Genomic DNA, 12,029 nt, shown 5'->3' with positions numbered 1-12,029 from the left:
GTGGTCAACTTTGAACTATTAAAGCAAATCAGAAAAACTTTCACTAGGAAACCAGACAGAATCAAAGATGCAGGGAAAGAAAAAGATCAGGAATGCCAGGAATCAGGGCTATTTCTGACCACAGTGGCCAGTGACGTAATGCAAGATAGACCTTCACCTAGCATAAGGTCATGTTGGCAGGATGCAGAGGCCCTGTGCCTCTTGCCAGTGCTCACATGACGCTCATAAGTACACTGCAGACTGGCAGATAGCAGTGACTATCAGTGGCAGATGCCTGGAAACTGGGGATGACAGCAGTATTTCTGTGTTTATATAAGTGCTTCTCCTCCAGTGTTTCTGAAGCATGTTAGAAAGGAAATGTCTGAACATTGGTTTGCATCTCATTAAGAGGGGTAGAGCCATATAGGAACTGCAGTTTTTTCTTCATGAGGAAAAGAGGTACTGCTGAATTTTTGTAGCTTTCATTGTGACTTGAAATTTGAGTTCTAGTTGGATTCAGAGGGACTGAGGACAGAATACTGGGAGTCTGAATGCCTTACTGTAAAGCCAGGCAGTTGGCAGCACAAACCCACATGGCACTGTGCTTGTTGGTGGTCTGGCAAATCTGGCAGTACAGGAGACAGAAAAAGGCAGAGAATGCTAGGAATCAGGAAGACTGCTTAGCCTGCAAAGTGGCTTGGAAAGTCTGGGAGTCCATTAAGTCTGGTGAAGGAATGGGGGAGTTGGGAACCAAGCCAATAGGTGTCTCAAGGCAGAGAGTGGGAAGCGTCTTCAACTTTCCAAAAGGAAACTGAGAGTTTTTCAAATAAAATCAAAGTTTTCATGTGCTGTGATTATTTATTACTATTATTATTGTTATTAAGGCTGGAAGGAAGAAATTTTTTACAGTGAGAGTGGTGAAACACTGCAACAGGTTGTCCAGGGAGGTGGTTGGTGCCCCATCCCTGGAAACAGTCAAGGTCGGGTAGATTGGGGCTCTGAGCAACCTGATCTACTTGAAGATGTTGCTGCTTATTGCAGAGGGATTGGACTAGATGACCTTCCAACCCCAGCTATTTTATGATTTGATGATGATGATAATTTTAGGACCTTTTTTTCCCCCAGACAAAAGTAAAATTGGATTTTAGTGGAAGAATCCTGACCTGATAGTTCTGAGTTTTGATAGTTTTAATGAGTTTTGTGTGTTCATCCTTAAGCTTTTGGAGGGAGTGGATATGCAATGGAAGTGTTTTTCTTCTGTGCGTTCCTTTGATCTGTTCATCTTTCCAGCTCACCTCACTTCCATCTCTATTTTTGTTTCCATCTGATATGCAGATTTGAGCCTTCTGGGATTGAGCTGTTTCTCTGCTGTGCCTAATGCAGTGAGATTTTGAACCAGAATCCCTAGTTATTGAACAATATCATCTTTGACAGTATTTCAGGTAACCTCTGAAAAGTAAATACGTGAGAGGCTTTTTAAATTTTTAGGAAACTTCTGGGAACTAGATCAGAGGATGCAAGGAACTGAGGCTTTTTATTTTTTTCTTTTTTTTTTTTTCATCATAGGAGCACCTTGTAAATGATTTTGGGAGATTCAAGCAGTCACTGAGGAAAAAAAAACCAACCCAAAGGCATTTTTCTGAGCTGACCTTCACTGCTTTATCAGAAGTAGTTTCCATACTATACCAGTGATGCATTGGTGAGAACATGGGGGAGGCAGAAAGGTCATGATGAGACAGGACTTTTTTAGAATATTAATAGAAATAGATATTCTGGAGAAAAATCCGTTAGGAAGTCAGATGTTAAGTAAAATCTGTATGTGTAATTTGATTCTTACTAAAGCATAGAAGATTTGGTTTGTGTGCTCAGGTATGCATTTGACTTGGGTCAATTTTGTGCCTTTCAACTTAACAATTTAAAGTAAAGAATACTTCAGGAGTGGCATGGTACTCCAACAAGTAACTGCCAAATCTTGAGCCTGGATATTTTTGCTACCTGAGCTCACTTGGATGAGAAGTCAGTATCCTTTAGGTACTTTGTGTTCTGCACATTGTTCATTAAGTGACTTTCTTTATACATCTATTTTTAATTTTTTTTTATTTTTATTTATTTTTAATAGTTGAATGTACAACACAGTGAATGTATGTGTGTGAGAATTAGGACATGTATAAATAAAAATGTGTCTGGTCTAATTGGCAAGACTGCCTAATGAGTTTTAATAGTGCAAAAGACATTTCTAAATGGTCAAATTACCATCTAACAATTTTAGAAATGAGGATTGATGGATTCCTGGAAAGAACTCAGTTGCTAGGTCGTTTTAACATGGCTTTTTTTACATGTATGCAGCTTAACGTAACCAGTTGAAGATACTTAAGTTACATCTTAATTGTAATTTTATTTTCTGTGAAAGTATAATTGGATGATTTTTTCAAAGTTATTGGCCAAGGAAATGATGCTTTAGCGAAGTACGCAGAAGATGTTCCTGTTCTCACTGTAAAGTGTAAAAGACCTGGCTACACTTTAGTAAGCGAAATGCATAAACGTTAACTACAGTTGTAGACAGAAAAGCATTGTATAATGTAAAAAAAAAATACATGCAGTGTGCAAATATGTTTATATGGCACATAAGTTCATCGAGGTAGAGAGGAGTCTTATATTAGCCCTAATAAAGTAAATGGAGGGAGGAAGATGAGATTTTGTATATACAAGGCCTTCTTTGCCTGTTTTCTTTCATCCTGTATGTGCACCTTACTTTACATTCTTTGCCAGTCATATCTATGTTACAGTCCAGTTGTGTAGCGTATTGGTCAGTTTGTTTCAGGGTGTTCAACTGCCAACAAATGCTTCTTCACGTCTATTTAAAAAAGAAATAAAATACCTTCCAAAATAATTAAACTGTATGGGTTAACAATTTTGCAGAGCCTAAGCTCTTTCTTCTAGAGATCTACTAAAATAATGAGTTCTGAGTCTTCTTGAAGACTCTGTGTGTTTCAGTTTTAAAGTTCAGACACTATGGCAGTCTTTAAAAAAGTGGCCTTTACATAAATTAAGAAGTTATGAATTGAGTGAATAGCACAAATATTTTTTTTGTTTCTTCTTTCACAACCTGTGTAATAATCCAGAAATAAAATTTACGTGCTCTTTAAATCCTCTAAGACAGTTTCCCTCAGCATTATTTTCTTTCTTATTTAATTGGAATAATAGTTATAGGATTTTTAGTCTACCTTTATTTTCATTTTGGTAGTTGGCACTTGGCAAAAGCTTTTCAGCTCTTATCATATGAAAAAAGAAATAATTGAAGCAGTCAGCATGAAACAAAAGTTCAAAGAGCTGTACATCTTGTTTCATACGTTTTAGGTTCTAAAACTTTGTCTGAATGTGGTAATAAGGAAGGAAGTTTGCCTGTGACCTTTACATGGATTTCAGATAATAAAACATGGAGTCAAGTAAACTTTATTTTCCAAAGGGGCAAGAATTTTACTTTTGACAGTTCTTCTCTTTATCTAAACTTGTTACAGTTATCAGCATCAACACTCTAAAATGCTTAGCTCAGCGTACAGTGGATATGAAGTTAGCTGTAAAACTGCCTTTTTGATGTTAAAGGATATAATTGATTACAGCATGTACTCAAGAGCAGCTGCAAGTTCAGCCTAGGATATTGATCTGAAACTCCTTGGCTCTTCTGTATACTATGTGGATCTCATCCATTTCAAACACCATATATTATGATGACAACTTTTACAGTATGTTTTTTCTGAACCTAGCTCTATGACCACAGTATGACTACATGATTTTTTTTTCATTTTGACAAATTACAGTGGAGTCCAGTAAAGTTCATAGCATTTGAGGACAATCTTTGACTTATTTCAGAGGTACTCTTAAAAATTACTGTACTACTTTATAAAGTTTTATAATTTAATTAGTAAAGCTGTTAACAAAAACGTGAAAGCACATAAATCCACCTAGGGTTCACTCTGAAAATCTAGGGAGTTTTGCTTCTCTTGACAGTTGTTTTCTGCTTACCTATCAATAGCAGATGTTAAGCCTGGGTGGAGCAGGCCATTTTTAGTCTTAACTCCTAATTTATGGTAGAGAGTTTTACTATTATTTGTGTTATGGCACTCTACAGTTGGTATGTGTTTTTAATATGCCTGGTCATGGAACTTTTTCTTCTAGCATTATTTCATAAGACAAATGATATTTCTAAACAAAAAAAATCGGATATGAATTTCAGTCTGCTCTTTATATGTGTAACCAACTAGGTCAAAACTTTAATACAGCCTTTTGTGTCATTTTTCTCTTCCAACATTTTATTACATTCTGTATTTTTAAAAGAGATCACCTTGAGAAAGAAATCATCTTTTTCCTTGGAAGTTGAACAGCCATTAAGTATACACTCCTTAATTTTCCTGTGTTGTATCCACACCTTTCTGGGTGTACAGTTATGTTGATAGTAAGGTGCTTACTGCAGTATAATTTATTCTTGAAGTACCAGAGCTAAATAGCATTTTGATAATTATATAAAAATTTCCTTAGCGTAGAAAATTAAAGTAATTACATTACCTTAACATGATTGGAGTTGTACTATTACATGTGAAAGCTTCAACCATTATAGCAGCTGTGTGGGTTTTATATGGTAATCAAGGATAAAAGGAGTAAGTTCGTAGTACAAATAAACAGTTGTTCTCAATCTCGGATCCTTTAACTTTGTACTTCATGACCCCAAGTTACTTTATTCCTGCATCCTTGCCTGGTACCATCTTGATCCTGCAGAGAGTTAAGAGTGCTTAACTTTGTGCACGAGTGACTTACATGGTGCTGCTGTAACTTCAGACATGTAAGTGCCTTTGTAAACTTTTGTAGGAACCTTTGTTGGAAGTTGCTGCAGGACTCCTTTGTCTTCTTTCAGCATTCCCGATTAAAGGTACATACTTCCACCTTCGACAACATGCAAGTCATTAGAAGTTAATAATTAAAATAGCTTTTTATTGGGCCCCCTAAATTATGCAGGCCTAACTGGAGTAACTGTGTCATTGTCAGTTGTATTCTTGTCCTGCATCAGTCATGGTATGTGATCTCCTTGATGTTTTGTACGAAATTGTGGAATGGTGCCTAAGTTAGATATCTGCTCTCTAAGAAGGAGTCTTGGTCTGTTTGGCCATCAGAAGGAAGTAGTGGGCTGCTCAGCACTATACATATTGCTGCTTTACTGAAGGTCTTTGTTTAGGTGGAAAAAGGTGTTCCTAAATTAAAGATGTGTTTGCAATATGCTTGGGATGCATTATCTGATAGTGAGTTTTTTCCAGCACAAATCTGATTCTCTGACATAAAATTGTATTAGCATTACATAGTTCTTATTCTTTTCCTCCTTTCTCCTCTCCTCCCTCCTACCTCCCCCATGCCCTTTAAATAGTCTGGTGACTTCAAATTCCTACTCTAAAATATGTTGCAGTTCATGGGAAAAATCCTTCTGTTGACTTCTAAGCGAAAAGGTTTTTGGCAAGTATTTGTCAGGGTCAGATCTGTAGTATTTAGTAATGTGTGCTGAAAGAATTTTTAATTGTTCAGAGGAAATATAATGCCACACAACAGTAATCCGGATGCAAGTACAATGAAAAACTAATTTTCCGTAATTCTTTACATACACCAAGTTACTAATTGCATTATTACTTGTGTCCATTGTAACTCCTAGGAATTACTTTTCTTGTCCAAATCTGCAGATGAGCAGCAGAGCTAATGAGGGGTAATGCCTAAATGTTTTCCTTATCTATGTCTAACTGCAGCAAGGCTGCACCTACATAATTGTCTGTATTTCACTATTCAGTTATAACATTTCGCAGTAAGCGTATGAATGTGGTTATGACTAGGAGCTGTCTAGCTTTGCTTTATTCTTAAGGTTAACATCTAAGGAAAGCCCGTGTTTTGTCTTGTTTTCTTCTCATTTTGTCTTGTAGAGGGCATATGACCGTATCCAAAGCCTGCAGTGAGTGTTCAGCATCTGAATGTATTTGTGTCAAACGGCTGCAGTGATAATAAGCTGCGGATGATGCAGTCTGCATTGTTAAGTCTTCAGGGAGCTTTGCTCTGATAAACCAAACTTCATTCTGCTGCTGCATTTCAAAGAATAAAAGCAGCAGAAATGAGCAATGTTATAAATCCCAGATTAAGTGAGAGATGCACAATGCAGAAAAGAGCTTTTTGGTCCATGACTAAATACACAATTTTTCATGCCTGTTGTCTGTAAGAAAATAAATTGTAATTGTACGGAAAATTGCTTACCTCCCTGAACTCCTTGCAGCTTTAATCTGGGCTCAGTAGGAAGGCTGTCAACCAAACTTCTTGCGTTTTCACTGTGTTCCTCATCTTTACAAAATATTTGTTGCCATAAAATCATTAACATGTTTACGCTGTGGCACTGATCTGGAAAGATGCACAAGGCAGAAATACAGTTCAGTAGATTCTTACGTGATAGTTTTCAGCAATGTTTTAATAGCCCAATTACTGTTATAAGGCTTGACAAATAGTTTTAGCAGTAATTATTTACGTAAACTGAGAGCCTGCAATCTTTGAAGTATTTAAGTAATCTCATAAAATTTCAATTTGTACAGTATGATACTACTTCCTTACTGCACTGGGATCAACAATGTACTGATGTGAGTGTCAGGGCTGAGAGCATTAAAGATGTAGTGGTGCCACAGTATTGCTTTATTGTTAATAAAAGTTGAAGAAGTGAAGCCTTTATCCTGCTTCCATTTTCTTTTACTTCTTTTTTTTTTCCCTGTGTTTTAAAGGTATTGTGAATTCCTATTGCTTTTCATCATTTTCTACCAAGACACTGATATAACTTCTATCATAAAGAAGCACAATGCGAATCTCTAAATAACTACCTATGGTAGTATCGAGTGTGGATAGCATTGGATCTGAAGTTGGTTGGTTTTTTCCTTTCTTTTCTTTCCTTTTTTTTCTTCCCCTTTTCTTTTCCTTCTCTGCTGAGTAATTGTCTAAAATTGCTGCCAGTGAAGCTCTGGTGTATCTTCTGGCTATAGCTCTGAAGGATATCTAGTTTGGGTGTGGGCACAGTCAGTCTGTTAAGCATGAAGAGATTTTGATCTTTTTTAGATGTTCCCTATTTGAATAAAATTTGATGGTGTGCACACAGAGAATTTTTTCCTTCTACAGTCTTATTTATAAAACTTGAGCCTCAGTTTCTGAATGAGGGCTGGTAACACAAAATACTAATTGGCACTGCTGCAGACTTTGTCTCAGCAATTATATCTTCTTTCTTCCCACTTCTAGCTCTCCCAAAAGATGCAGACAGGTTCAGAGCGTAAAACTGCTTTGAAACTTACCTCCTGCCGGCAAACTATATATGACTCTGAGCTAAGTGGGTAGCTTAGTGTGCCTTTAACAAATACTAACTCGTTTCAGCCTGAACTCCTTGACCATGTGGCTTGCCACAGCGCATGGAGAAATCAGCATGCCTTTTATATAATTTGCAGCATGGAGAAGCTCAGAGCTGCTTAAGAACCTTTGTAAATATAGCCCTTTGTTAGCAGGGTGATTTGTTGCTTCAGCAAAAAATATGACTTTAAAAGACTTAATTTCTAAACAGATATTTAAAAAATAGGATTTTTTGAAACCTTGCTCCTTGTGCTTTTGTTGGAATAAGGAGAAGAGTGAAACTTAACAAAATATGTATATATATATATCTTTTTTTCTTTGTCCCATTGTGTTATAAACATTTGTATTTTGCTAGTAGAATCAGATCAAGTAAACTGTACCTGTGGTAAAAGCTGTTGCAACCACAGACTTTCAGAGCTGTATCTCAGTTTCAAGAAATAGATCTTGAAGCATTAGCTATAAAACTACTTGCTGAATTTTCAGGTTTTCTATAGTTGCCCTTCAACATTGTACAATTCTTGGTTTATTATGTCTGATAATTTTTTTCTCATGATTTTTTTTTATTTGGAGACTCTGTAAATTTTGGATAGAATTTAGATAAAGTAGTATTGGTTTTATATGTATAATATTTAGAAACTGATTTTGTTTGGTAAGGTTATGGCCATACCTTGATTATGTCCAGACTAGTATATCAATTTGACAGACCAGTGGACTTAGCGGAATCTGTGTTTAGGTTGATGTATGTTAATACAACTAAGTGAAGTTTATTTCATGGCTATTACTTAGCGAAAACATTACACAAACACTTGTTGCTATTAAAACTGATAGAGGTGTAGAGTTCCTTTAAATACATGATTAAATATTTAATTCTGCTGTATGGTCAAAAATGTAGCAGATAATGAGCAGAGATGACTATTTTGATAGACATTATATATCCATAACTTTAATATGTAGGAGCTGAAATTTTGTTGTAAAGTGCACTCTGTCATTTCCTAATGACAATTCCAAGTGTCAGTGCGACCAGCTGTATGCTTACAGCATGTTCCTTGCATAAGAAACAAGTGAGGTCTGTTCTTGTACTGTTCTTGTGAAATTGGCAGGATAATACAGTGGACAAAGAAAGGAGCAGAGGAATCCAGATGTGTCTGTATATGTATGTGTTGGGAAAAGTAGGTGGGTTGTTACTCATCCAAAATCTGTGGATACACATCTGCAGTAATCAATACAACATGTTATCAGTGAGTTAGCTTGAGGTCCTGGATGGTAGTTCTTATTGGTAACAGATCAAATCTAAGTCTGCCAAAAGGAGTTACATTCAAGTAGCTGGAACTTTGAAAAACTGCTAATTAGAACTTTATTTATTTATTTATTTTTTAATTGAAAAGGCTGATGTCCTGGGCCTGTCCTTTTCCGCCATACTTACCTGCAAAAAAAAAACAACCAACCCGATTTCTTTCTGAAGAAATATTAATACAAATTCTTAACTAGGATATTTGTTCCAAAGTGCAATATATGAAAAAAAGCAGAGATCACTAATTATCTCAAATCATGCAGTAAATAAAAGTCATAGTTATTTTTATCATAGTTTTTAAAGAAAGTTAGTAATGTAACATATTTGGTTGCCACTTCAGGGAATATACTTTTAATTGGAATATACTTTCAGTTCTTAGCTGCTATTCTCTGTTTAGTTGTTCTTTCTCTGCTTCCTGGCTTCTGATATTTGTTGTTTTCAAAGCTTGTATTCACAGGGCATGACAGCAGCATAAGGAACAATAACAGAGCAAAAGGTAGTATAACGTATTTTAAGTTGTCATAGACTATATGGCCAGGAGGAGCTATTGTATTGTTGCCTAAGCTTTAGGTTATCACAGAACATAAAACATCACTGGCTAAACTCCATCCCCGATTGCCTTTAATCTTTGAAGTGAAAAGAAACAAAATCTATGAGCTGAGTATTTTGTCCTAATTCTGATAATTGAGCCTATATAAGGATATATATTCATATCAACTATGGATAAATATTTAGTGTGAAATTGTTCTTAGTAGTGTTTAATATGTGCTCTTTAACTTCTGAAACTGAAAAATGAAGGCCTATGAAAGTCATTGCACTTTAATGAACTCTATTTCTCCATTCATCGTAGTTAATCTGCACAGCTTTTGGGATTGCTTATTGCTTTTAGTGTTTTTGTGATTGATTAATTTTTTTATTTATATATTTTTTTAGGCATGGAATGTTGTTTTGAGAGCAATCTGATTACATAGCAATAGATTAGAAGCTCTCTGGGGGTTTTGAACTGTTGTGCTATATAAGTTTTCATAATAAGGAAATGAAGGATGGAATTGTTTTGCTTCTTAAGGCAGCTGTAATCTTTTCTCATGTTTCCTTTTAAGCAACATCTCTGTTGTAGAGAAAGTGAAATTCAGAGTAGGGGAGGTGGTGGCAGTATGGATTTCAGTGAATCAAGTTTCAAAGGATGGAAGTAGCTCAGGATCAGTGCAGAGTGAAGAGCTGAGATTTGAAATGTGTGGATTGTTGGGTCCTGCACATTTTATAATGTGGATTCCTGCTTCTTTGTGCTGCCAAATGCTTTTTGCCTTCTCTCTCTAATTCAGAATATGAAGTAAAGCTCAGGATGTTTTACTTACGCAAACTGTGTTCTGAGGTTAAACAATGGATAAAGTGTAAGAATAAATCTAGGATCTTAAATTAGATATAACTTTATATTAGACATAAAATATTTAATTTATATTTCATATTTAAATCCTATACATCAAGTCATTTAGAAATTCAGAAGTGAAGAAAAGAGAATTGTTCAAAGTACTCAGTATGATGCCTTTCAAACTAAAAATTTGTAGATTCCATATTAGATTTGATGGTGTTTCCTCCACAAGAAGGTTGTGTCTTCTGCAACAAAATCTAGTCTTCATTAAAAATAAATTAGCTGTCATATGGCTAACAACCCTGGGGGACTTACTAGTGTGATGGTAGATAAATGTTAACAAAGACAAGTGAGAAGAGACTTTATGATTCACAGCATGTACTTCTGTGTGTAAGTTGAGGAGGCTTTGTTAGGAAACATTCTTTAGATTTTCTTAGTTAGCTTAGTAAAGAAGATGATCTAGTACACAGAAACCAATAAAAGAAAAGCAGTTATTGTAGTAAGGCTGATTTGCCTTAAGGTGTTAATGAAAAAATATATTTAAGGATACAAAACAAGTGGTGTTGTGACAGAGCTTTAAATGCCGACAAAGTGCCTGATATATAAAGGGCAACTTGGCAAGGCTTTAAGGATCTTTCTCTCTTGCTAACTCTAATAGTGAAAGTTAAAATTCTTTACATGAACATTCCTTAACATAGCTGCATTCTAGGAAAGGGGTTGGATGAATTATGCAATGTAATTAAATATATGGTGAAGGCTTGTCAGATACTACCTTTGGTAAGTTTTTTTATGTAAGGTGAAGATGCATGGAATGTTACTGCCAGTTTAAAAGTAGCAATCCTTGTTGCAGATGCAAGTAGAACTGGAGATGTCTGCAATGTTAAGAAAAACTGGACAGTGTCATGAACCCCATATTTCGTTGTGGTTGCCAGTCTCTTGCTTGCTTCCAACTTTGAATAGAATGGGGAGAGAACTGGAAAAGCAAAACCAAGAAAAAAACTTAAGACAAAAAGGAAAGGTGAGAACTCCCCTCCCTCCCACGAAGTGCTGCAAAGGCCACCTCCCACAGGAGACTGATGCCCAGCAAGTCTTCAGGCAGTAGATACTTTGGAAAGACTGTACTTCAGTTTTTATTGCTGAGGATGATGTTACATGGAATGGAATATTTTTTTTGGTCAGTTTGGTTTAGCTGTCTTGGCTGTGTCCCCTCCCACCCTCTTGCCGTATCTAGCCTGCTTGCTGGGGTGTCAGAGTGGGAAGCAGACACCTTGACACCATGCAACAAGCACTGTTCAGCAATAGCTAAAAAACTGGTGTGTTATCCCTGCATTGTTTTTGTCACAAATCCAGCATAGCACCTTATGGTCTACTACAATGAGTATTAACTCTGTCCCACTGAAACCCACTTTACTCAGTGATCCATCTTAGACACTTTCTAAGGCACTCTTTCTGTAGCGTGTAAATGTTTAAAGTAGTTGCACAGTCTTGTTAAGTGAGGTCTCAATTCATGTGTTCATGATGAGTAGCACATCCATTTTCCTCATAATATATGAAGAATACAACTTCAAGCATTTTAACTTCATTTTTACTTAAATAATTAAACATACAGAAATGGAATTCTTAGAATTCAGTAAAACTGTTGCATCAGGTTCTTCACTTTCATTTTTCTGCTGAATGTGTGTATTTTCGAAGTAATTATAACATACATTTATAATGTACAATATAAGTAAAAATAATATACATTTTGCTGTGTCATCTTGTTTTGAAGAGCAAGACTGACACTCTAAAAAAAGTAGATATTCAGAGTACCATGACTGATTCTCCTCTTTCCTGTGCTAGTATGTTAAGCTCAAAGAACCAAAGTGTGTATTTGCTAGCAAAAGGTGAGTTTAAAATGCATAGTACTGTATATTATTATCAGAATTTTATGCAATATTTTCAGTTGCTGTTCACTTGTGGCCTTTTATGAAAGGTATTTAGTGTTTTTAA

General features: G+C 35.8%; 1 protein-coding gene across 6 annotated transcripts in view; it reads left to right on the top strand.

Moving 5' to 3' along the window:
• Nucleotides 1–12,029, top strand: part of RYR2 (ryanodine receptor 2) — a 382,151-nt gene that overhangs the window by 44,688 nt on the left and 325,434 nt on the right. The gene's annotated exons all lie outside the window — the stretch shown is intronic.

The sequence above is a fragment of the Pezoporus occidentalis genome, unplaced genomic scaffold (genome assembly GCF_034315485.1).
Source record: "Pezoporus occidentalis ecotype Australia unplaced genomic scaffold, CSIRO_AGI_Poc_V1 ctg52, whole genome shotgun sequence".
NCBI lineage: Eukaryota > Metazoa > Chordata > Aves > Psittaciformes > Psittacidae > Pezoporus > Pezoporus occidentalis.
Note: the sequence above shows the minus strand (reverse complement) of the source record. Positions and strands in the feature narration are given on the sequence as shown.